General features: G+C 38.6%; 1 long non-coding RNA gene across 1 annotated transcript in view; it reads left to right on the plus strand.

Annotated features, from left to right (window-relative positions):
• Positions 1 to 24,964, plus strand: part of LOC137449685 (uncharacterized) — a 64,712-nt gene extending 39,748 nt beyond the window's left edge. Inside the window, exons 3-4 of the long non-coding RNA XR_010989446.1 lie at positions 22,915 to 23,001; positions 24,290 to 24,964. This is a non-coding gene — a long non-coding RNA (uncharacterized lncRNA). The remainder of the gene's footprint in view (positions 1 to 22,914; positions 23,002 to 24,289) is intronic.
• The last annotated feature ends 813 nt before the right edge of the window (positions 24,965 to 25,777 follow it).

The following is a 25,777-nucleotide window of genomic DNA, read 5'->3' on the forward strand; positions in this document are numbered from 1 at the left end:
CTACTACAAAATGTGTAGCTTTTTTGGTTTCTTTCACTTACCTTTCTCCAAGACTTTGCCATTCTGTTCCATGGCTGACATGTTATAGTTTCCGATAAAGCTGGTAGCTATTTCTGGAGTGAGATGACAGCTTTCCAGTTCTATGTCTTTATATTAAGCTGATGGCCAAGAATATCTTCTTGAAATCACATTAATCTTTCTGATAATTATATAATTTCATTACTACCCCTTCCCTGTGGAGACAGCTCTTTGAAGACATCGTCAGTTTCCTGAATTAGAAAGGTCTGAATTGCTCTTTAGTTATTTAATATAGCTATCCCTGAAGTTCGTAATTATTTAGCAAACGGAATTTTGCTTCTGGATCTCTTAGCTGTTCTGTGAGAGGCATCAAATGGAGACACATCAATAATTATCCTCTTAAATATTTTCCTGTGCATAAGCACAAACAGATCCACAGACATATATTACTATTTTAAAAATGAAATGCGGCATCATTTATGTAATTCAGCTACTATCAGAAATGTCTATCTCTGTCCTCAGTAGCTCCACCAGTAGTTTATGATAAGCAACACAGATTATTTTTTTCCCTTCTATTATGAAGTACTTTTTTTCTCAGATGCTGGCACCAAACCCCACTTCATATATTTGGGAGTTAAAGTCAAACTGATTGATGAAGATAAAAGCATCTAGAATGAATCTTCCAGCATATAGCAAAAAATAGTACAAACACCAATATATTTGACAGTGACCATACTGGTTTATGCACATGTGATGCCTTGTTTATATATATATATATATATATATATATATATATATATATATATATATATATATTTGCTATTTCTTAAAACTACATTCTTGAAACTTTTTTTGAAATGTCTTGATTTTCATAGTATAGTATCATAGAATCAGTCAGGGTTGGAAGGGACCACAAGGATCATCTAGCTCCAACCCCCCTGCCATGGGCAGGGACACCCCACACTAGATCAGGCTGGCCAGAGCCTCATCCAGCCTGGTCTTAAACACCTGCAGGGACAGGGCCTCAACCACCTCCCTGGACAACCCATTCCAGGGCTTCACCACTCTCATGGTGAAGAACTTCCTCCTCACATCCATTTTACAGATGTTCTTCAAAATTCTTCCTGATTTAGGAAGGTGGTGGAGTCACCATCACTGGAGGTGTTTAGGAAGAGACTGGATGGAGTGCTTGTTGCCATGGTTTAGTTGATTAGATGGTGTTGGATGATAGTTGGACTTGATGATCTCAAAGGTATCTTCCAACCTGGTTAATTCTATTCTATTCTATTCTATTCTATTCTATTCTATTCTATTCTATTCTATTCTATTCTATTCTTATTCCTATTCCTATTCCTATTCCTATTCCTATTCCTATTCCTATTCCTATTTCTATTCTGTGCTATGCTATGCTATGCTATGTTATGTTATTCTATGTTATTCTATTAAAAAAGCCATTGTATATTATACATTGATATATTTCAGACATAATTTTTTGTATCAAAATGGATCCAAATACTCTGCTTTGGGCTTATGCTCACATCTAAAGAATATCATTGGTTTATGAACATGTTTTGGTCTGTGGTTAATATGGCTTCCTGGTAAGCATGGAAGGTGTCTGTTCTTTGCTGTCTTGAGCAGTGAGTTTTGTGGTTTAGGTATTTCATATTGACCTAGTGATGAGCAAAGTCTTGTAGTGGATTCTTTGTTCTCCCCAGATGATGACAACGATGATTTTCATCATAGATGGAATTTCCCTCCACATCTCTTGCAGAGCAGTGTGAAGTTAATTGCTTTACATTGCACTACAGTGCTTTACATAACTGGTGAGAGGCACCAGTGCATAAGAGGGCTGTTGACCCAAAAAAAACCTGCCTGGACATCTGACAGGCAAGAAACTGTGGAAAAACATAAAATCCTCATAATAATTAATGAATTACTTTCTTTTAAGATATCATAAACAAGACAGCTGTAGTTTGAAAACTGCAGCATGTAGGAGGAAAGATGGAGGAGGATCCATTGTCCACAACAGACTAAGCTCCTCTGACAACATGGTAGAGATTAGTTCAACACAACACCCAGGAACCTAAGAAGACAGGGGAAGGTCCTGATCTAAAAATGCTAATGGATAGAACAACACTAGGGTATGCACTTGTTTACCCACCAGCATCCAGAATTCTTGGTAGTGATGTGCAAGAAATGGTTGGTCTTTCTCATTGAAGTTTTGCAAGTAGGTGGCAAGCAAATTTAATGTCCTGAAGCTGCTGTGAGTTAATTGAGGCTCTGGGTGGGAGTCAGCCAGAGTAAATTTTTGCTCACACTTGCAGATCTCCTTTCCCTTTAGAGCTGAACTGAGTGGGTTGGATATGTTCCCTCTGCTAATTGGCATGACAGGCAAGCTCAAAGCAGTATTCACATTTAGATAGAGCTGGTGCCAGCAGCTCCTAGGGAGTATGATATTCCCTGCTGGGAAGGGAAGGGAAGGGAAGGGAAGGGAAGGGAAGGGAAGGGAAGGGAAGGGAAGGGAAGGGAAGGGAAGGGAAGGGAAGGGAAGGGAAGGGAAGGGAAGGGAAGGGAAGGGAAGGGAAGGGAAGGGAAGGGAAGGGAAGGGGAGGGAAGGGGAGGGGAGGGGAGGGGAGGGGAGGGGAGGGGAGGGGAGGGGAGGGGAGGGGAGGAGAGGGGAGGGGAGGGGAGGGGAGGGGAGGGGAGAGGAGGGGAGGGGAGGGGAGGGGAGGGGAGGGGAGAGGAGAGGAGAGGAGAGGAGAGGAGAGGAGAGGAGAGGAGAGGAGAGGAGAGGAGAGGAGAGGAGAGGAGAGGAGAGGAGAGGAGAGGAGAGGAGAGGAGAGGAGAGGAGAGGAGAGGAGAGGAGAGGAGAGGAGAGGAGAGGAGAGGAGAGGAGAGGAGAGGAGAGGAGAGGAGAGGAGAGGAGAGGAGAGGAGAGGAGAGGAGACTCAAGGAGAGGAGAGGAGAGGAGAGGAGAGGAGAGGAGAGGAGAGGAGAGGAGAGGAGAGGAGAGGAGAGGAGACTCAAGGAGAGGAGAGGAGACTCAAGGAGAGGAGACTCAAGGAGAGGAGACTCAAGGAGAGGAGAGGAGAGGAGAGGAGAGGAGAGGAGAGGAGAGGAGAGGAGAGGAGAGGAGAGGAGAGGAGAGGAGAGGAGAGGAGAGGAGAGGAGAGGAGAGGAGAGGTCAATCCACAATGGAATGTCTGAAAACAACACACAAACAAGCTGGACCTGAGCCAGCAATGTGTGTTTGCAGTCCAGAAGGCCAGCGCTATCTTGGGCTACACATCAAAAGAAGTGGGGCCAGCAGATCAAGGGAGATGATTCTCCACCTCTTCTCTGCTCTAGTGAGAATCTACCTGGATTACTGTGTTCAGCTCTGGAGCCCTCTGCTCAAGAAGGATATGAACCTATTGGAGTGTGTCTAAAAGAGGGACAGAACATCTCTACTATGAAGAATGGCTGAGACAGATGGGGTTATTCATCCTGGAGAAGAGAAGTCTCCCGGGATAACTTCTTGCAGCCATTCAATACAGGCCTTCTTGTAAGTTCTGTTGTATAAGAGCTTACAAGAAAGATGGAGAGAGACTTCTTAACAGGGTCTGTTGTGACTGGTCAAAGATTAATGGCTTTAAACTAAAAGAGAGTAGATATAGACTAGACAGAAGGAAGAAATTTTTATAATGAGGATGGCGAACACTAGAACAGGTTGTCCAGAGAGGTGATGGATGCCCCAAGGTCAGGCCAGACATGGCTCTGAGCAACCTGATCTAGTTCAAGGTCTCCCTGCAGACTGCAGGGTGGGATGGGCTAGATGACTTTTGAAGGTTCTTTCCAACCCAAATCATTCTATGATACTATGATCCATATTTGTAATAATAGAACTTTCAGTACCACTTTTAAAAAATTAAGTTCCTGCACAAATATTATCATAAGACATATTATTATGTCTTGTGTTCATCTGCTACATTGGATGTAGCAGATATTCATCTGCTACATTTTATTCTTTGACAATTTTGCTTCTTTAATTATACCTTTAGGTCCCCAATATTACCTTTGTATACTACTCATATAAGAGCCTATATGGACTGCCAGATACAATCAGCTGCCTGTCCCATGTTGTGAATGTTGTTTTTTTTTTCCTCCTGATTTCTGCTGTCACATCTTCTCACAACTTTACATGGATTTGCTTGGAGCTGCAGTGTGGTCTTTCCTATTTCTGTTCAGGGGAATAAAAGGTTTGCCCCAGCCTAAACTTTAACATGTTAAGGAAGATTAAAGCTGGAACACAGCAATGTCAAATTCATCAAAATAAATGGATTCATCATTGCTGTGGTGTGGACAATGCTTTAAGAGAAGGCAGAAAGACCTCAAAAGATTCAAAGGACTGATCAAATCACATTGATTTAATCTCTTTTGAAAGTTCAGCTTGCTAGCATCTGATGTCTTCATGATGCAGTACAGTTCAAAAGGTAAGGTTCACTCTGGCTGTCTCATATATTGGCTTTGAATTTTCTGACATTCCTTCTGCCTATTGATTAATTTTTTTGAAACTGAAGTTGTTTCATGGGTCAGTTTTTAATATGCCTTGGAACCTTTGGATTATTTTCTCATGGTTAAAGGCCACAAGTTTAATTTTCTACTACATGGAATTTGATTAATTTTATAGTCCTTCTAGTAAAATGCTTTTTATTTTTCTTCCTCCTTTTTACCCAAAACAAAGTATATCCTTCTCTCTTGCCCCTTTAGAAGTCATTAATTTATTTCTCTTTGCTTTCCCCACATCTCTTTAGGAGAAAATCATCAATATGGTTGATGGTCAGCATAGAGGGCTGTAATGCAACTTACAGAGTTCTGCACAGCAATAAGCCATATATTTGTCTGGCAGGGAAGAGTGTCCATTCCTTTCTCCTTAGTCTCCTGGGCCTAAGTCCAAGTATAAGCACTGTCTCCTGCTCCTTAACAGGAAGATATAGATGTGATTTACCTGTTAGGAAAACCTCTGTTTCTATATTTTTTTGTCACTCATATCAGGAATGATATACTGCCCTTCTTGTTGTATGAAAACTTTGTTTCCTGCTGTCTCACTCAAAGAAATCTTCAGTCTTGTCAAGTCTTTTTGTTTGTTTTGTTGTTCTTGTTAGTGTGTTTTTTCAATTCTCTTGTATTTCCTAGTTGTTAGGAGTTTTCTAAGGACAGATGTTTTTTATATCCATAGCGCGCTATTTTATTTCACGAGGAAACAGTCAAGTAGTCATGACACAGAAAGTAGAATATTAATTAAGAGTATGACTTATTTTAATGTATTCTATTACAATGCAAAGTAAATCCAAGTGTTTGTTAAAGTTGGTGGACTCAAAGTGAAATGTCAAGAGGGAAATCTGCAAAAAAGACACATACTTTTCTTTTGTTTCTTTAGAAACTTCCAGCCTTTCCCTTCAACTTTGCTTTTAGTAGCAGCCTTTGTGCAGAAACAGTACTACAAACTGAACTGGCAAAAGAACCTTTCCACAAATAGCTTCCAAATAAAGGAGGCCATGAGAACTCTCCTAATGGCAAAACAAAAATATAACCCACAGACACACAAAAAAAGAAAAGCCACAATGAAAACAGAACAGAAAACAAACAAACAAACAAACAAACCCTCCTGATGTTTTAGATAAATAGGACTGACACTAACTCAAAATGTAGAGCCAGCTAAGCCCAGAGACCCCTAGATATGATCGAATGGGATGCCATCATAGTCAAGTGTAAAAAGCAGCACTCAGATCAAGCAACATCAAAACACTCCAATGTCCAGAGTCAAAGTGCATTAATAAACCATTACAAAAATCTAGACAAGAACAGTTTCTGTGATGAGAGTGAACAAAAAGCCAAGTTGGAATTTATCAGAAATGTCATTTTCCAGTATGCAGTGAATGATTTCACCATGCCAATGTCTTTAAGACTTAAAGTTATAGCCAACTCTGTCCTCAGTGGTCTCAAAACCAATAAATTCTTCTAGGATTGTTCAAATAAAAGTTTTCCACTGACCATCTTTGCAAGATGAAGCCTAGCAGGGGATTTCACATTCATTGCTAAATGAATCCAATCCATGATCCTGAGAAGCTATTATAAATATCATTATTAATAAAAAATTTCAGTATGAACTAGATCATGATCACCACATATTTCCCCTTGGCTTGTTTTTGTTCATTACAGTCAGCTGCACTTTTTCTAACCTATTAAATGGCAGGAGATACTGAAAAAAAAGCTCACACAGATATATAGAAACACATATATGCACAGTTTTTAGAAGAGAAACAGAAGGAGTCTTCTGATTCTTTATCAGCCTTGAAATCTATTTGAAGGTAATTACATGCCATATAAATAAAGTTAACACCTAGCAGTAACAAAATAAGAAACCGTTTTAAATTAGTCAATCCACCAGCAGCAGCACTAAACTTGGAGAAAATATTCAAAATATCAAAGTGGTAAAAGGTCAACAGACTAAACCACAAATTGCAAATTTCTGACACATCTTCAGTGTGTTTTATAACACGGCCTTTGTGCAGTTTGATAACAAATGTACTCATTATCAGGAAGAGATAAGCAACATTTGGCTGGCAAAGGCTGAAATACCAAGTTTCAGAAGCCTTCTGCTCCAAGTATTTTTTGTATTTTTTGCATTTCTCTGCATGCCTGGACAGACTGCTACCAATGTGTAACACTTTTGAAAGATAAGAACAACAGTAAAGCACTGCTTCACCAATAAATAAATCACTCTTGGAAAATGATGCAGCTGTAGGACACCTGTACTCCTTAGAGTGTGAGGAATTGGCCTATATCATTGTCAAAGGATTGTTTTGCCTCACCATTGGAGTTAGCATAGGCCAAGAGGCTAAAGCCATTTATCATCTGACCATTGTTGAGGAAATGACAACTCAAGACAGAGAAATGCAGGGATACATTTATTTATTTGCCTGGTCTCTGCATAAGGAAAATCTGTCTGGGGGAAAAAAAAGAGTTTCACTGAAACTTTGTTTGTATATGAATGTCATTGAAAGTGAAGCCCCAAAACAGATAGCTTTCGAGAAATAATGGGTTAAAACATAGAATGTGAAGCATTTGAAGAAAGCATAAACCAGATAGAGCAATAAATCGGCTAAGGCATGGGACACTGTGACAGAAAAAGGAGATAAGGAATAAAGACTGATAAGAACTGTTGGGGTAAGCATGATTCAGAGCCAACAAGGTCAAACTGACCCTAAGAGCCTTGTCAAGTCAGCGGAACCAAGCCAAGTACACCGGGAATTGACCAAATTAGGAAAGGAGTTCAAAAGTTTAAGGAGGAAGACTCATCAGGAGACCCCTGCCCATGATGAAGGCCACCGGAATGACCACCAAGAAGATCCTCAAAAGAGATGTCCCCGCCCACGCTCCGCCTACACCACGCCCCATATGAATATGCATGCAAAGATATGATTATGTATATGATCTGATGTAATACTACATCCAAAACTGTATAAAAGGCATGCTTTTGTTACGGGAAAGGTAGAAATCCATTTAGTGATTTCTCCAACGCGTTGCCAATAAAAATACCTCCTGTCTATCTGACTTAAACTGAGTCTCTTAGGCAGTTATTCTCGCCTTTTGGGGCAAAATTCGGCATCAAAAGCATTCCAAGAATCAATACAAATCATAAGGACATCCCTGCAAAATAAATAAGTGTGGATGTGGAGAGTGAGAAATCAACATTGTATATTCTTAGAATACAAATGCCTAATCATTGACAGTGTTTTGAATTCAGAGAAAAATGGTAAGTTGTAATCTCTTCTCATCCACTGGATACACACAATTTTTCCCTGAAGAACCACTGAAGGCAATTATTTCTTCATTTTCTGGGTTACCTCCAGATAAACTACCTTTAATGTTAAGGGTAGCCTACACAGGCTCACTGAACATAGTATACTAGAGCTGAAACCTACTCTGATGAGATATCTTGTATCCATATATTCAAATCTACTCACGTTTTAAAGTAAGATCTGGCACACATTTTTATTTCACCAGACTGTTAGCTTTGCGGCAAAGCATTTTTGCACTGTGCTACAGCCATTACAGAAATTATATTGCATTTGGTTTATGTTCCTTTAAAAATGGTAAGACATCCATCTATAAGTGATTAGTCTTGATGTGTGAAAGCCAGAGCGAAATTCTTTGGCCTTTGATATTCAGGAGAGCTGATAACTTCCTGCAATAGATTTTCCTTTTATATCTTGCAGCAAAGCTCAGTTCTCAAGGAACTCAAAGATGTGCATCATCAAAACTGCTCAGCATAGTCCTGTTTTCTCTCACTAATGATATCAGGGCTATGCCAGCTTTAATCTCAAAAGTCAGGCCAGTTTCTCCACGAGCATGGACAAACATGTTTTAATTTAAGTATCCTAAAGAACATGCTTAGAATTATGCTTAGATTTGTTACTATTCTGCAAAGGACTAAGTTTTATTATACTATCATGCTTCTAACGACCAATAAATGGGAGATGTTAGTTAAAGAGTCCTTTCTAGTAACTAATGAAAGTAGGGCATCTCCTGTCAATAGTAGGAGATATTCAGTACCTTGCCAGGCCTGTTTTCAACATCTTTAGAAACTTTAAAGGAATAATAGCAATAGCAGTGGCTATTGTAACATTATACTTTCATTTTGATGCATGATGTTTAATACGAGTCACAATGCGACTAAATGGGAAATACTCTTAATTCAGATAGCTAATTGCAGAAGAATCCCTCTGTACCAGGCATGTCAACTCTTACTACATTGTTAAATCCATTGTTAGTTCTGTGAGATTACATAAATTAGACTTTCCCTAATTGGCAGTTGCAAAATAGTCTCCCTAGGAACCTTTTGTCTAACAGAAGATTTAAAATTCCATTAATAGTGATGGCAACACTGTAGCTAAAAGAAAGTAAGTTTGCTTGATTTTTTGTCTAAAAAAGTCAAGGTAATTGATGATGAGAGAGAGGGCAAGGGTAGAGAAAAAGAAAGAGAGAACACCCATTATCTCAGTGATTGATAAAGGCCTTTTTCTAATTACATCAGCCCTTTCCAGTAGAGACAGGTCATGGTACTTATAGATCTGCAGCTACAGGTTTAAGAATATTTGACAAATAACCATAATTTAAAATACAATTATTAAAAAGATAAGATGGATGCTGTACAACTTTTTCTGCACGTGTAGGACAGCAAATGAAAAATGGAAACTTTTCCACAATTGTGAATAGGACAGGATTACCTTTAGAGCTGTGTTTCACCAACATCTCAAAGGAAGAATTAGTTTTTCAAAATGGAAAGGATTTCCCCAGAGCCATGTAGGGTGGATATATGTAAAGAGAAAAGGTATGCAACTTTAGTCTTTATTGTAGGTTACTACAAAACAAAGGCATGTGGCTTTATAGCTATAGCTCCACAGAATGAATGCAAACTGCAACAAGTCAAACATTTCATCAAGGTCACCAGGACTGGCATAATGAATAAAAAAAAAAAAATGAAACCTTGCAAATACTGGAGGCTGACATTCAGAAATGTTACAATGATATTAATGCAGTTAGTTACCAAATTTTCCTTGGTTCCAATAAAAACAGTTCTCTTTCCTTGAAGTCCTCATAATTATTGTTGAGATAAAAATAGTAAGTACATAAATAAATAAACAAAAAAAGCCACACCACAGTGATATAACTTTACATGCTGATGAACACACTCTGTTTCTAACCTATGAAGTAAATAATAGCTGACACAAATGTGAACGTGGTCTGCAAAAGAATAACATCTTCTGCCACTGGCATATTCTTGGCTCTCAGGTGAAGTAGTTTTCCACTTTAAGCCTCACTCTTCGCGTTAGATTTGAATCAGTTTGGAGGAGAACAGGAGTTTCCAGTTAAGTACTAATTGTTTCCAAACAGAAAAGAAAAGAAACAAACAAACAAAAAAAGCCTAAAACCAACCAACAACCCAAAACCAACCAACCAACCAACCAAAAAGCCACACACACACCTGGAGCTTATCAACCTTAGACAGAATGGACTGGATGGAGACTGTGTGAATAAACTGAAAATGCCTGTTGCTACAAAAGATTGCTACAAAAGGAAATTTGTAAAGTGGAACCTAAAAGAAAAAGCAATGAAAGAAAGGAAAAAAGAAAATGAATGGAAGCCAGGGACATAAAAGTTCAAATCTGCTTAAAATCAGAGGATGTATGACACGCTCTGTCATGTAAAAGGGATAGACCTTTTAAAAGTACCATTTCCCTGTGATGTCTGTTAATTTCATGGCTTGTTTTTTGTTTGTTTGCTTGCTTTTTAAATAAAGGATTAAATGTTCAGAAAGAGGATAAATGAAGACTAAAAAGCATTGATAAGAGGATAGCCTTAAAAGTATCATCTTACTAATGAGAAATCAGAATTATTTAACTCAGGATAAAGAGCAGAGGGAAAAACGATTAAAACAAAGTCTGTTCTGTTGGTTCATTTTCCAAAGAAAATTATGTAAACATTATTACTGAAGCTTTTTAAGCTGCTGTGGAAGAAAAATCTAAGTGGTGTGTTTTCAAAGGAAAATCAAGTATCCTTCCCACATTTAATTCTCATCTATATGTACATCTTGTCAGGGTCAAATTATTACAAACTTTGATACAACTTGAAGAGAATGCATGTTAAAAGTTACTGAGCAGAAATGCTAAAAAGAGCATATTCTTTTTACTGGCCAAAGATGTTCAAATGGTGGCTCTCTGCTTTTAAAAATTGGGACTTGCTCATTCAATCTCATAATACTGCCTATGAACCATTTCTGGCATCTCGTGAGTGAGAAGGATGATATCCTAAACATGTGTCAGAGCTTTCTAATCAGGATCAGGACTGACTCCCTTCACTCACATGTAAGCAGGGACTTGTGTGTGAAATTGCAATGCTTGCAAATATGAGCTGTGCTTGAGGAAACTCTTAGCATTTTAGTGTATCAGTTTAATCCCTTTAAAAAGCTTTCATATTCTATCTTTCTCTATTAGATATATGCCATGTTTTGTCCAGCTCCAAAGAGGATTATAATATATATATCAATCCAATGCTATCCCAAACAGGGAGCTCTGCTCTTTCGTGGGGTTTATTTATTTATTTATTTATTTATTTATTTATTTATTTATTTACTTATTTATTATTTTACCTTCATGCACTTTGTCTCACTGGTATTCCTGGGCTGGAGGGCACTGGAGGGAAGTAACAGAATTTCTCACAGATGTGATTATTTGCAACTCATTTTCTGAAAAATAAGCAGCCTTGATCTAAGAGTGACCATGAAATAACACAGGAATTAAAATAAAACAAAACAAAACAAAACACAGCAGACGGGCAGAGTCCAAGGGCATGAGATTTTACACATCCAAGTGCCAGGTTCTACACGTTGGCCACAACAACCCCATACAGTGCTACAGGCTGGGGTCAGAGTGGCCGGAGAGCGGCCAGGCAGAAAGGGACCTGGTGGTACTGGTTGACAGGAGGCTGAACATGAGCCTGCAGTGTGCCCAGGTGGCCAAGAAGGCCAATGGCATCCTGGCCTGTACCAGGAACAGTGTGGCCAGTAGGAGTAGGGAGGTCATCCTTCCCCTGTACACCACACAGGGTAGGCCACACCTTGAGTACTGTGTCCAGTTCTGGGCCCCTCAGTTTAAGAAGGATGTTACTTGCTGGAACATGTCCAGAGAAGCACAACAAAGCTGGGGAGGGGTTTGGAACACAAGCCCTATGAGGCTGAGGGAGCTGGGGTTGCTTAGATTGGAAAAGAGGAGAATTAGATCTGGGAGACCTTATTGCTGTCTACAACTACCTGAAGGGAGACTGTGGCCAGATGGGGGCTGATCTCTTCTCCCAGGCAACCAGAACCAGAACAAGAGGACACAGTCTCAAGCTGCACCAGGGGAGGATTTTTGTTAGGAAGAATGGACTGCCCGGGGAAGTTGTGGAGTCACCATCACTGGAGGTGTTTAGGAAGAGACTTGATGGGTTGCTTGTGCCATGATGTAGTTGATGATGTGATGTTGAATGATGGGTTGGACTCAATGATCTCGAAGGTCTTTTCCAGCCTGGTCTACTACTATTCTTCTCTTCTCTTCTATTCTATTCTATTCTATTCTATTCTATTCTATTCTATTCTATTCTATTCTATTCTATTCTATTCTATTCTACTCTATTCTAAATCAAAACAAAACAAAACAAGCAAAACCAAACCCAAAACCAAACCAAACAGGAAAACAAAACAAAACAAAACAAAACAAAAAAAACAAAAAACAACACCCCACCCCCCCCAAAGAAAAAAACAACACAAAAAAAAACCAACCACAACAGAAATAGTAATTGAGAACAACATGAAGAGGAAGTCTCAAGACTTACTATCTATTCCAGTTTTGCACTGTGTTACCCATGGAACGCTGACGCTGACAGTCGAGGATGGTCCGTATATAAATATGAACAAATTTATACATATGGAAAGAAGGAAAAAAAAAAAAAAAACCAACAAAACCAAGTAGCAGCTACTTAAACTTTTTTTTTTTTTTTTTTTTTTTTTATGGATAAAAAAGGTTTTTAATAACATCTCTGTGAAGCAACACAGTGCACAAAACATTCCACACAATTTTAGTTCTTTAACTGGTGAATTAAAGAGAAATAAATATTTTCAGGTGGTTGGTGCTTTTCAGGGAAGGGGAAGGGGAAGGGGAAGGGGAAGGGGAAGGGGAAGGGGAAGGGGAAGGGGAAAGAAGAAGGGAAAAGCTTGAGTAGTAAAAGAAAAGAAAATTGAACTTAGACTCAGGGTCCATGGACTCAGGTTGTGTCATCTATAACCATCTATAACCATTGGTTAGGGAACAATGTAATTCTCTGGCATGTGAAAACTAGTGTTTTCCTTTGGCCAATTTGCTTTAAGAGAGGGATCTGTATGCAAAGTATTCTTGTTTTATTGTGTTCAGGTGCAGATTTTTCCCTCTCTACTTGAAATCGGATACTTCAAAGATCAGGTGATTGAACAAGGAAATCATTGGCAAAGCTAAAAAGATAAAGGAAAACAGGCTATCAAATGAGTATGGAATATTGGCTTTTAGTTAAACACTACAATCTTAGGGTTCTCATGCTTTTATTTATGAATATCTGTCTGTAACTAGGAAGCCATTTACATGTATCAAGATGATTTGAAGCAGGGACTCATCTGTACTTAATGATTAATCAAATTATCCACAGGGTAAAACCAAAAATATTTAGAACAATTTTTATTACACTCTACTCCTTTCTCATTCGAACTTGTTAAATAAAGATGTCAATTTGAAATTACTAGACTGCTTTTCAAACTGGTAACTTCTGTACTGTCTGATTTTTACTTATCTTGTCAATGTTACAAAATCCAGAAGTTTGTAACTTCAAAAGCAAAAAGGCTAAAATATCCATTGCCAAGAGAATCTGGATGTAGATCTGATCTGACCTTATCTTTGGCAGAGTAACTAGTCATAATTCCAGCAGCTTCAGTGAAGAGCAAATTATATTAGACTGTAGCCCCCGATTCTGCATCAGTCATCAGCCATTGACAGACAAACCAACCACAGGAATTTCTTAGTATCTTCTCTCAATTACTTTTCAAGAAAAATAGATCCATTAGAAGCTGGTTTTCAACACTTAAAATGAACCTTCATTCTGAGGTGAAAAAAAAAAACCATATAACAAAATATTCACCACAAAAGATGTATATTTTCATCCAGTTGGGTAAAAGTATTTTTAAATGAATACATAAATGCATAAACATGCATATTTTAATCATCACTATAACTGCTCCAATTTTGTTAACAGAGGACTAGAACCAAAACAGACAATGAGATTCCCAATACCATCTTAAATCCGTTTTACTACCTGAAAAGAGGTTGTAGTGAGGTATGGGTCGGTCTGTTCCCCATAGTAACAAGTGATAGAACAATAAGAAATGTCGTCAAGTTGCAGCAGGGGAGGTTTAGTTTGGATATTAGGAACAGTTTCTTTACTGAAGGAGTGATCAGAACAGGCTACCCAGGGAAGTGCTGGCGTAACCATCCCTGGAGGTATTCAAGAAACATGTGGACATGGGACTTTGGGACATAGCTTAATGTCTACAGTGGCGTTCAGTGAATGGTTGGGCTCGATGATCTTAGTGGTCTTTTCCAACCAAAAAAAATCTATAATTCAACTAATCTGTCTAGAAAAAACTATCAAATTTCAAACAAATGGATTTGAATAAGATTCAGAAGTATAAACTGTCAAAACACACTGATCTACTCCCTTCTGAAGAAGGCAAAACTGTTCAGTATTTCCTTTCAAATCCCTAGTTCTTATGATCTGGAGGGTGGGGACATTTATGAGAGCTTTCTGTGCTCCAAAGAATCTCTGTTTTCCCACTCATCTGTCACCTTTTTAGTTTAAAAAAGAAATAATCAGGAAATGTTAGAGGAACATTTAGTCCCAGTGACAAAAGTGAGAGACCCTTCTAGAGCCAAGACTCACCCTGCATCCCAGGGAAGGCCCCAGGCCACGGCAAGGAGATATTTCCTGTAGAAGCTGTGTCCATGGAGAGCCCAGTTGGGGAGGGCCGATGCTGGAGAAGGGAGGGGTGAGGAGGGAGGAGTGGCTGAGAAGCACTGTGATGGACTGATCACAACACCCATCTCAAACTTTCTAGATTTTCCTAGGTTCTGTTTAATTTGTACTGAGGGGAAATGTGAATTATTTATGCAGTAGTATAGAGAGGCTTAGTCAGAGATGCTCTACAGTACTGCTGTTTAGCAGCTGACACAGATGCATGCCTTGCTAAGGGGTAAACTCACTTTCATAGAAGCAATTAATCATATTCTGTGACCCTAATTACAACTAAAACCATGACCATATTCATGCAATATTAAGATTTGACAAAATATATGAGACCTGATTCTCTGCTAAGTTACTTTGCTTTAGGTCCGTTGAGTGCCTTCTGATTAACACTTGTCTCAGTGAAAGGGAAATGAAGTTCATACTTATGCATCTACCTAGATTAGTTTAGATTTGCTTAGATTAGGGGAAATTGTCTAATGCATATGTAAGAGGTATGAGTAGAGTGCTATAGTAATGCTGGCATATTACTGCTAATAAATCCTCTTCTATACTTAAACAAATTAAACTCTCATCAGATGGTACATAATAGTTTCATTGTCATTGACTTAAAAATAAAATGACCTGACAGCAAGGAGACACTCACTATTGCCATTACCTGCTGTTGAAAAATGTGAATTACTTGCAGGCAGTGGAGGGTTCCACTTGCAATAAAATTAGCAATAGTGGACATTTCACCCACATCCATGGAGATCACTGGAGAGGGGAAAAAGACAGATTCCAATTTATCACAAGCTACTGGTTCTTTCTGAAAGAGACAGATTTAAGCTATTCTTGTCCATTTTCTGAAACCCATGGGAGCATGAAAATTATCTGATCATCTAACTGAATGATTTATAACTCCCTTTTGGCCCCACACAAGGATTTGCCCCCAACAATTAATCTTTCTAGATAAAATTGGAGTTAAAATTAAAACTACATTACTCCTCAATTCATTGGGATGAACTTGGCATGGACTTTTGTAACAGCTTCAGGTAACATACCCATTAACAATGGCACATGATACCATGTTTGTCTGGCCAAAAATGAAAATGAGGGAGGAAAAAATAACACAAATAACAACCTTTTATCAAGACATCAATACCTTCCAGCTGCTCAGTTCTCTGGTAGCAAATTGCTACTGTAGCAATTACCTGATATTGGTAAATGAAGCTATCCTTAAGCCCCAGTGATATAAAACACTGGGTAATTAAAAATAAAAAAAAAAAAAAAAGAAAAAGAAAAAAGAAAAAAGTCACTGGCAAAAGTAAATTCCTGCTCAAACTTAGTGAATAATTAATGTTCCTAGTAAGGCTTACAACAGATTAGTAGAGAAAGTCAGACCTGTTCACAGGCCACAGGAGATCATTTGAGGTATGGAAGAAAAAAGTATTTCTTGGCCAACGGCATGACTGCACGTTTGCAGACAATAAGCACAAAATATATCTTTTCATATGAGCTTGCTTTGCAAACATGATTCCACAGCAAAAAGCACAAACCAGTACAGCAGCATGAACAGCTAAAACAGCCTTTTCAAAAGAGGGACTGTGCTTTTTTTTTTTCTGTGCTTCCTCCACAGCAGTATACTATGAGGAAATCCAACTCAGGCAGGTTTTTTGGCTAATCTGGCATAAATCAGTGTGCAGACTAGGACTGAAATCACTAGTGTTCACATTTTAAGCATGCCAGTCAAAATATTTACAGCAAAATATTATGCAGCAGAGGAAAACATTAACTTTATAGAAGAATGTTACATCCCTGATAGACAAGCACATTAATCAGCTTTTATTCTGAGACCTTACTTCCCTCTTTTTCCTTACTAGTGAAATGGCTTTAAACTCCCTCATATTCCATAGGATAAATTCCTTAACATCAGTGAGCTCCTGGGATATATGAGAACCAGAAGTATATTTCTATAGATTTGTCTTTCATCATTTATACTGTTTTATAACCAGTCCATAATGATTACTCACAGGGTGGTAGTTCTACTCCATTCAGTGCAAGCTGGGATAAGTCTGAATAAGCTTTTACCATCCCTGAAGCACAATAAAGCATGTGGCAAAAATATTAATTTCCGCTCTTGGATCTGCAGAGGTACTGTCTGCGTAGCATCTAATGTTATCAAAATGGATGTTTGAAGAAAACAGGAGTGTCTGACCAGTGGCCTTACGATGAAAGCCACATATGCCATCACTCAAAAAGTAGAGCAGAACATTCTCTGTCGTACTATGATCAGTGCCATATGGTAAGGTTTTGTTTCTTTGTTTTCTTGTTTGTTTTTGTTTGTTTTGTTTTCTTTTTCAAATCCATTTCTGATATTTCCATTTGTTGGTCTCCCCCATTTCCTCCACCCCTACCCTCTCACCTCCTTCCCAGCCCCTTACCCTGGATATTCAGAAACCACCCTGTGTTTCAGATGTGCCATAGTCTCTTTTTCCTTTGGTCGTCTGTTTGCAGTACATAATGCCATCCAGTAGGAACAGACTGCTAAACAAACCTCCTAGCAACATTACATCTTCTGCTTCACACCAAAAAAAAAATCAAATCCCTGCTGTGTAGTTTAAGCTACATCTCAGTCCTGAAGAATAAAAACCCAAGATGTAGGAGTAACCAAGGATGAAAGACTTCAGCTTCACAAAAGCATTTCACATCCATTTCAGTCAATCCTCATGCAACTCAAATATCATCAACAAACAATGTGTTTTCTAGATGTATGAGAGTAACACAGGCCCATAATAAGGGCAAGGGACCCAACTTGGGAAATAAATAAGGACAATATTAATCTAAAGCCTCTTTGAGATTGAATTGATGACTCTGATTTATGAACACAAAAGTCTAATCCTTAAATATAGAGGTATCCCTAATATTTTCTTGTTAGTGACCTTTCTGTGGACAACAATTCTGACTCACAGAACATATCACCATTAAGAACAGTTCTCCTTATATGCTTTCCATCTTGAAAGACATTAAAAATTAAATGGGAGTAAGAGTGTTTTACCCAAAGAAATATGTTGCTGCCAAAGAGCTGAAAGGCAGCAGCAGTGGAAGCTTCTGCTGTTTTACTATGTATTATTATATGTACATTATCAATATCATCAGTAGGACATTCATAAACCAGTCATAAACATGAAATAATTACTCTTTGAACACAAGGCACAAACACCCAGACCAAGCTCCCTTTCCATTGATTTACATGCTGCACGTGTCTGTAATAAGAAGGAGCCACAAGAAGGAGCCATCCCATAAAACATATTTGTGCAAACTCCATCCAGCTTAGTAGATACATTATTTGTTAAAGGGTACATGTGGAAATTCAGGCAGACTTAGCAAGGATGTTCAGCTCTGCTGAAGGTGGTATCTATCCCATGAAAGAGCACTGGAGCATTTTGGTTCCCATTGTCATACCTTCTGCCCATTGTCAACTAGGAAGAATAAAGGAGCAGGGTGGCTTTACTGAATGTTAGTTTTCTGGAGAGAGCAGTACTAGAAATGTCCATGGGAGGTCAGAAGATAATTTTTGATCCTCCAACATGCCTGAAGAAACTTGATCCTTGGAAAATCCTGAACAGATTTCAAATGGAGAAAGCTCATGACCTAAATAAAATGTACCTTATCTAAGAAAAGGAAATGAACTGTGGAAGAAACTATGTAAAGCTGTTGTGATCTGGGTGGTTTTCACCTTTTACTGCTCTAACAATGAAGGATTATAGTAAAGCTTTACCAAATAATGAAGACATATGACATAAGGGAATGAAAACTGCTCAAATTGTCAACACATTTTGGTTTGCTGCTCAGTATAAATCTTCTCTTTGCAGATGCAGATGTTATTCATTATGCTGTAGATAAATTCAGAAATGTGGTTTACACTGATTTAGCATTGTACTTAATTGGTTTTAAATCTAATGCACTGCAATAAGCCTTAAGTGCTACTTTACTGCAAAATTTAAAAGTGAGCCGTACTGTAATTTTGCTTTGGCAGGATTTCTCTGGAAGCAAATATGCTTCATTTCAACAGCCTCTCACTGGGAATAAAACAACAAAAAGTCCCCTTAAAATGTAGCTTTCTTAAATGACCTCAGCTGCTAAAAGCTCGCCTTTGAGGAGTGAATTATTTGTGGGCTTTCATTCTGTGAGACATACAATAGCAAATCTGGAATGATGACATGTAGCATTTAGCTCTTAATAAAAAAAAAATAAAAAAATCAGACTACCAGCAAGTGACAGCTGGTGTGCCAGAGTGATGAGTGTCTTAGAAGCACAAAGGAATGTAACACAAAATGCTGCTGATGTTTTGCAGACCCAAACACCACACCCATTATCTTCTGCCTTACCTGGAAACAAAGAACACATAGCCAAACCAAATCTTCCAGATCTGTGAATGATTATAATTCAAATACATAGAAGTCAAAGAAAGAAGTACAAAAATGTCTTTTTATTCCAGGGGGAACTCACACAAAATTCACAGTTTCTGCTTTCCTAAAGACAATAAGAATTTAGTCATTAGCTTCAGTGGAATCAGGATTTAAAGCTTGGACTTCAGATTAAAATTCCCTTCAACTGTTAGAAAGTCTGAAATACTGTGGTCTGCATTTTCTTTTCTTCAGGTCCATTAGAACCATCTGTGACAAAAGTGCCATGTCCTCAGTAAAGCGTGTTTAAAGAAAAGAGTATGTTGAAACGGTGATTTAAAATGATCAGAGTTTTTGGAAACAGCACACTTTGTCACCACAGTTTTGTGATGTCAGCCCTTGTGGAGCTGGCCTTTTCTTATTTAGATTTTTAGAAGATCTTTCAATGATTTGGAATATATGAATATATATTTAATGGAATATGGTGTATACTAATTCCTGACACAGTAACTCATGTTAATATGCAACATAACTATTGTTACTTCTTGATATTGGATAGAAATAGCTTACTAGCATTTTCTGACAAAATCATTCAAATGTGCAATGGTGATTAATCACATTGGCACTTTGACATGCTCTTTCCACATGTTTTTACACATTTAACACCTTCACTGCTACTCTTACAAAATAATACATTAGGAAGATGTCTTCATCTTTTTCCCAACAGGCACTTCAAAGATGGTACCGGTACAGTCTGATAGTTCTAAAGAAGGCATTTGAAGAGGAAATTGTTTTTTCAAACTTCATGAAATCTAGCTGTTAAAAACTGATAAAGAAACTAAAGAAAATACTGTACATGATGACAGGGGTATGGCTATTTTTTATAGTAGAAAATACCATAGGGCAAATTATCATTATCATTTCAGATTTGGGTGTGCAAGTAAGAGTGAAAGTAAGAGTGAGACAATCTTTAAAGAAATAAATATTCCAATGTGTAAAAGGAGCAAAAATGCTTGGAGAATCCATCTGAGTTTCAGCCACATTATTCTTTTCTTGAAGACTTTAATGTTCCTGGGGAAGACAGTAAAGAGAAACTTGATGCAAAAAAAAATCTCAATCTTCTTTGCATCATATATAGGCACTGTAAGTGCTGCTGGAGCTAAGCCAAACACCTAGCTATTAGTAAAATGACAGATTCACTCATGAGTTTCCAGAATTGATTGCAGTCTCAGCGTTGCTTCTGCTGCAGACCTGGTCAGCAATGAGAGCAACAGCATGATGATACTTAAAGCATAATTTGCTGCCTGGTTTTCTTGCCAAAAAAATAGAGGAGAAAGAAGTTTGAAACTTTCTTTAATATGCGGATTGCACAAACTCCCATGATGATGAATGAGATCACTGCTCTCCTAGTCAGCCTTCTTTGCTTTTGCACCATGTCCTGAAAGTGCAAGAAACTGCTTCAAATGTTCAATAGCTATTTATGATTTTAAGCTGTTTAAACACAGCCTGGAGCTAAAGTCATAGTCTCAGACTATAGGTTGCAGCTAAGTAATCAACCAACAGTGAGTCTGTCTCAGAAACCATATTGCTTTAGGTTTTGAGCAGTCACAATAAAATCACCAAACTTACTCTCGGAGTAAATTGCAATTCCTTGTAATGACAGACAGCCCACAGTGTCTTCTAAAAGTTAATCAACATAATCAGCAGCAGCAGCATCATTTGCCACATAACAGAAAATGTATGAGGTCTGTATAATTACAGAATAAGTATATTATTAAGATATTTTTAATAGCAATTATAACTTTCACCAGTCCCCAAATTTCTACTCTCTACTCCAAAAACTTTTTTGTTAAAAAACAAACAGTGCATGCCAAAATTTATCTTTCACAATTTTCTCTTTCAAAGGTGTATAATTTCAACTAACATACTCATACTAATTTATACTATAAACACAGATTATCTGTCAGAGAGTAATCTTTGCATAACACTTCTTAGAGAAAATCCTAAGCTAATAAAAAATGTGTGAATTACATAGGCCCAGTTTCTTAAAATAGATCATGTAAAAATTAATGTGCTTTAGTTATTAGAGTGGAAAGTTCCTGTTTATTATTTAAAATGCAATTCTGGTTAGAGGCAGTCTCTAGACAGTGCATGGAAGAGAAATTGTTGTCAGACTTGCTAATCAAGATGTTAACCATGTTCGTTGAAAAAATAGATGTTTGAGAAAATGAGTACAATGTATCCATGTATATGCAGACACATTTAATGTATCGGTATATACATGCACATAAGCTATATTCATATAGTGCATTTCTGTCTTCCTCTGGTAAGTACATTACAGGAATCACAGAATCACAAGAATTACAGAAACATTCAGGTTGGAAAAGACCCTCAGGATCACCAAGTCCCACTTGATAACCCTGTTCAACAAAGTTCACTCCTAAACCATATTCCCAAGCACCACATCTAAATGACCTTTAAACACATCCAGGGTCAGTGACTCAACCACCTCTCTGGGCAGCACATTCCAATTCCTGACCACTCTTTCTGTGATTTTTTTATTTTTTTCCCCTAATATCCAGTCTAAAAATCCCAGAGCACCTGGGCTCTGTTGGAGTCTCCTCCCACCCCAGGTGTGGCCACTTTCCCTTCCCTCTCCACTCCCCTTTTTAATCGCTCTCAGGAAAGGCAGAAGCCCCAAGCTGAGCCTATCTGGGCTGAGAGATCTTTTGCCTGTCATTGCTGGTGAGTCCCCATGGTGCACACTGGGTGATTGGGTGGAGGACAAAGGCCGGGGGGCCTGGTGGCCCCCTGGTTAGGTAGGAACAGGGTTGATGGTTACTCCAACATCATCTATAGACGCTGGCTGGGCCTCCTTACTGGATCTGAGCTCCCCTGTGTGGTATTTTGGCTGGCTGAGTGTCTTGCCCTAGGCTCTTGGATGGGTGTAAAAATGCTGTTTAGGTAGGGTGGAGGATGGTGAGGGAAGGACAGGAGCTTCTTGGGGCAGGTGAAGGGTGGTGGTACCAATCTAGGCTGTGTGTAGAGTGGGGTGAAAGAAGCCCTGAAGAGAGAGACTTGTAGGTATTGACTAATGAAAAGATCCCCAGGAGTCAGTAGTGCTGTCACGTAGCCCAGAAGGCAACTGTGTGCTGGCTGCATCCAGAGGAGTGTGGGCAGCAGTGCAAGAGAGGGGACTGAGATCCTGCTTTAGTGTTTCCATCATAAGAAGGATGCAAAGCTGTTGGAGCATGTCCAGAGAAGGGCTACAAAGATAGTCCAAGGGTTGCAGCACCTCTGTTGTGAGGACATGCTGAGGGAGCTGGGGTTCTTCAGTCTGGAGAAGAGAAGACTTTGGGGGAACAAGCATGCTAATGAATATGCCATAAGTTTTTGTTTTCAATTTGAGATGTGTGTCCATTTTCCCTACATATTGCCCCTTTGTTTTTGACCTTTAAGGCTGCAGCACTCCACTCTCATCCTCACACCTCACAGACCCTGGATACTGTGCATTAGCATGTGCCTGACTGCTCTGATTTGCAAGAGGGAAGCTGAAGGTTTCCTATTCATACACAATAAAGTCCTGTCCATCTGTATGTGAATTCTTGCAGAAGCAGGACATAAACATCTACTGACACCTCTCAGCCTTCTTTAGGGCTTTTAAAATAGAAGTGCACTGTGCTGTAAGTGCCTTTCTTTTTATCTTCTGAAAGAGATCAGTCTTTAATCAAATGATAATTCAGATGTATATTGAAGCCTCCACTCAAACTCTGTTCAGGTGTCCTGGATCTATCCTTTACCCATACCTTAACAAGTAACTGCTGAAATCTGCTGAAAGAATTCCATTAGTCTTGTTTGATGCATGCCTTTTGTCTTTCATTAGGAAACTGCAAAGAAAAAGGGGAATAAATTCTTTCAAGTAAATTGACTGCACATCCAGATTGCTTTACTCACAACACTAGCAGTGCAGGTAAGTAGAAGCCTAGACATATTTGAGAGTCACTGAAATTCAACTAATATTTGATGGAAACAGGGCTGAGAACTATAAGATAAGAGTTATGTCCTCAGAACATCACACTAATGAACATGTTCCTCCTATTTTGACCACAGGGTTTGTGTTTTGGGCTTCTGCCTTTTGTCTTAAATAGCTAAAATGGGATTCATTTCACTGGCTAAATGTGGACCTCTACAGTGTAGTAGTCTGCAAGCCCCTGTTGACTTCCCTTTTACTTGGTGAAGAGTTGGTGTCAATAATGACAATAATATTTGTAATACAAGTTGTCCTACCTTAATGTAAATACTAATATTTTGTTAAAGGAATCATATCCCTGACTTGCTGAGTACCAGAACTGGGATTACCTAGATACAGACATGGAAGTTCAAAAACACCCTTTCTGGACTCTAGCTGACACTCTGGAATGTTCTGTATCATGTGTATCCATACAAACTATTCAGCCACCTTCCCTAGGGAACTTCCGGGTAACATCAGGAGGGACAATTGCCAGCCCTCTAACTGGTATTCCAAGTACTCCAGGGTGTTAGACATGTGCCTTTTGACAGTTGAATCAAGCTCTAAAATGGAATTTATTTCACCTGACTTTAAGAATGTGCAAGTAGGTGTCCAAATCCGAGATGGTTAACAGACAGACTGGACTTCTGTTAACAGACAAAGGAGAGCCTGACTTTTGCCTCACCACACTTTGGTAGTGGCCAGGAATGGGAGTACAGAGGAAAGCAATGATTTGTGGTATTTCACAAATGCAGTCTCAAATAAAACTAAATTAATAGAGTATTTGCTTGTACTCAACATTTGGGAGGACTATGAACTGGACATGAGCTGTCAACGTGCACTTGCACTCTAGAAAGTAAACCATAATCTGAGCTGTGTCAAAAGAATGTGGCCAAACAGATCAAGAGAGATGATTCTGCCCCTTTATTCAGCCATGGTGAAACTTCACCTGGAGTCTTATGTCCAGCTGGAAAGAAAGTCCTCAGCGCAGGAAAGACAGACCTTTTGGAGCAGGTCCAGAGTAGGGCTACAAAAACTGTTAGAGACCTGGAACACCTTTCCTCTGAATAAGGGCTGAGAGTACTAGGTATGTTCAAGCCTGGAAAAGAGAAGGCTTCAGGAGATGTCATTGTAGCCTTTCAATTCTTAAAGGGGGCATATAAGAAAAATGGGGACAATGTTTTTAGCATGAGCTAAAATTGTTGTTTTTAAATTGTTGTGGTGTTTTTGTTTTTGTTTTTTTTTTCAGTGAGGATGATGAAACATGAAAATATGTTGCCCAGAGAGTTGGTAGAAGCCCCATACCTGGAGGCATTTGAGGTGAGTTTGGACAGGGCTCAGAGTGATGTTCTGTTGAAAGATATTGCTTCTCACTACAGGGTGGGTGAACTAGATGACCTTTAAGGATCTCTTCCAGCTCACAACATTCTATGATTGCATGATTCTATTGACTTTTATACATTTAAAATTTGCACATTGTCATCAAAGTACTGAAGACAAAGAGTTCATGGGCAGACTAGGCCTTCCCCCCCACCCCCCGCACCCCAGTTAACTCATGCTTTACACCTTCCACAGTAGTCTTCCCTTTGTCTTGCTGGATGCTGCAAACCCTATTGTAATTGGAAAGGACAGGAACCAAAAGTATGGAAGTTCCTTTGATAGGGCCACATGATATAAGCCATGTTGATATAACAAGGCAGCCACAGCAGCACTATATGACAACCCTCCTTCTGAAATTTCAGTCAGCCTCAAAACATAATTAATATAGAGAATGACAGTGTGTTAGAAGGCTTGTCACCAGAAGATACAATGAGACAATTTACTCATGAAAGTAGTTAGAAAAGATAAATTAAACTCCTAGGGGAGGGAAGATAACAAATTTAAGGCATGCAAAATGTAGGTAACACTGCTATCAAAGTACAAGCTCATGGTCATTTAGAAGGAAATAACTAGTACTTGAAATATAATGATGTCTCTCTTCAGTGATGATAAGCTTACAGTAAATGTCTGATTTTTAGATGATTGAAGTTTTGCAGGCAACTTCTGTCATAAATCTCCAGATTGGCTTATGCTATAGTCTAAAGCTATGCAAATATGACAGAAGTAGTTTGTATTCTGCTAGACCAAAATTAGGTTAAATAGAAATACTTAAGCTTGTGTTGGGCATTTGGCAGCAGTATAAGCTCATATTTCAACTTTCTCTGGCCAAGTTCCTTATTTATAGAATGGAGATATAAGATCTATTTGTTAAGCCAGCAATTTTGTATAGACAAGTAGGAGTAAGTGAGATCCTAGACTGTTCCAATTATTTGAGATACATTAATTTATTGTCAGATTAAATAAAACAAAGTAACAAATCAATATATATTGTATGGGGGATGAATAAATTGCTTATAACTTTGCTTGCCAAGCTTCCTGTTATAAAGAAGGGAGATTCCTGTAATTTACTTAATCTCATAATTTCCTACCTTGCTTATGTGCATCCTCATACTGTGATTTCACTTTCCAAATTGCAATATTGCTAACCTAGCTGGCTATATTTAAATGTCCTTGTCATGAAGGAATGCAAGTGAATTTGGTGTTTCAGTATTTTAACTTTTTCCTTGTAAAACTCTCATCTGTGTCACAGTATCATCCATGCCTTGGGTTTGCGCTGTCCCACATCTTTGTTTACAATACTCAATCTGTGGTAATCAAGACTTTGGCTCAATTTACATGTCTTTGTATTTATATGTGA

Source organism: Melanerpes formicivorus, unplaced genomic scaffold (assembly GCF_026170545.1).
Source record: "Melanerpes formicivorus ecotype bairdi unplaced genomic scaffold, bMelFor1.0.p_v2 SCAF_32, whole genome shotgun sequence".
Classification (NCBI taxonomy): domain Eukaryota; kingdom Metazoa; phylum Chordata; class Aves; order Piciformes; family Picidae; genus Melanerpes; species Melanerpes formicivorus.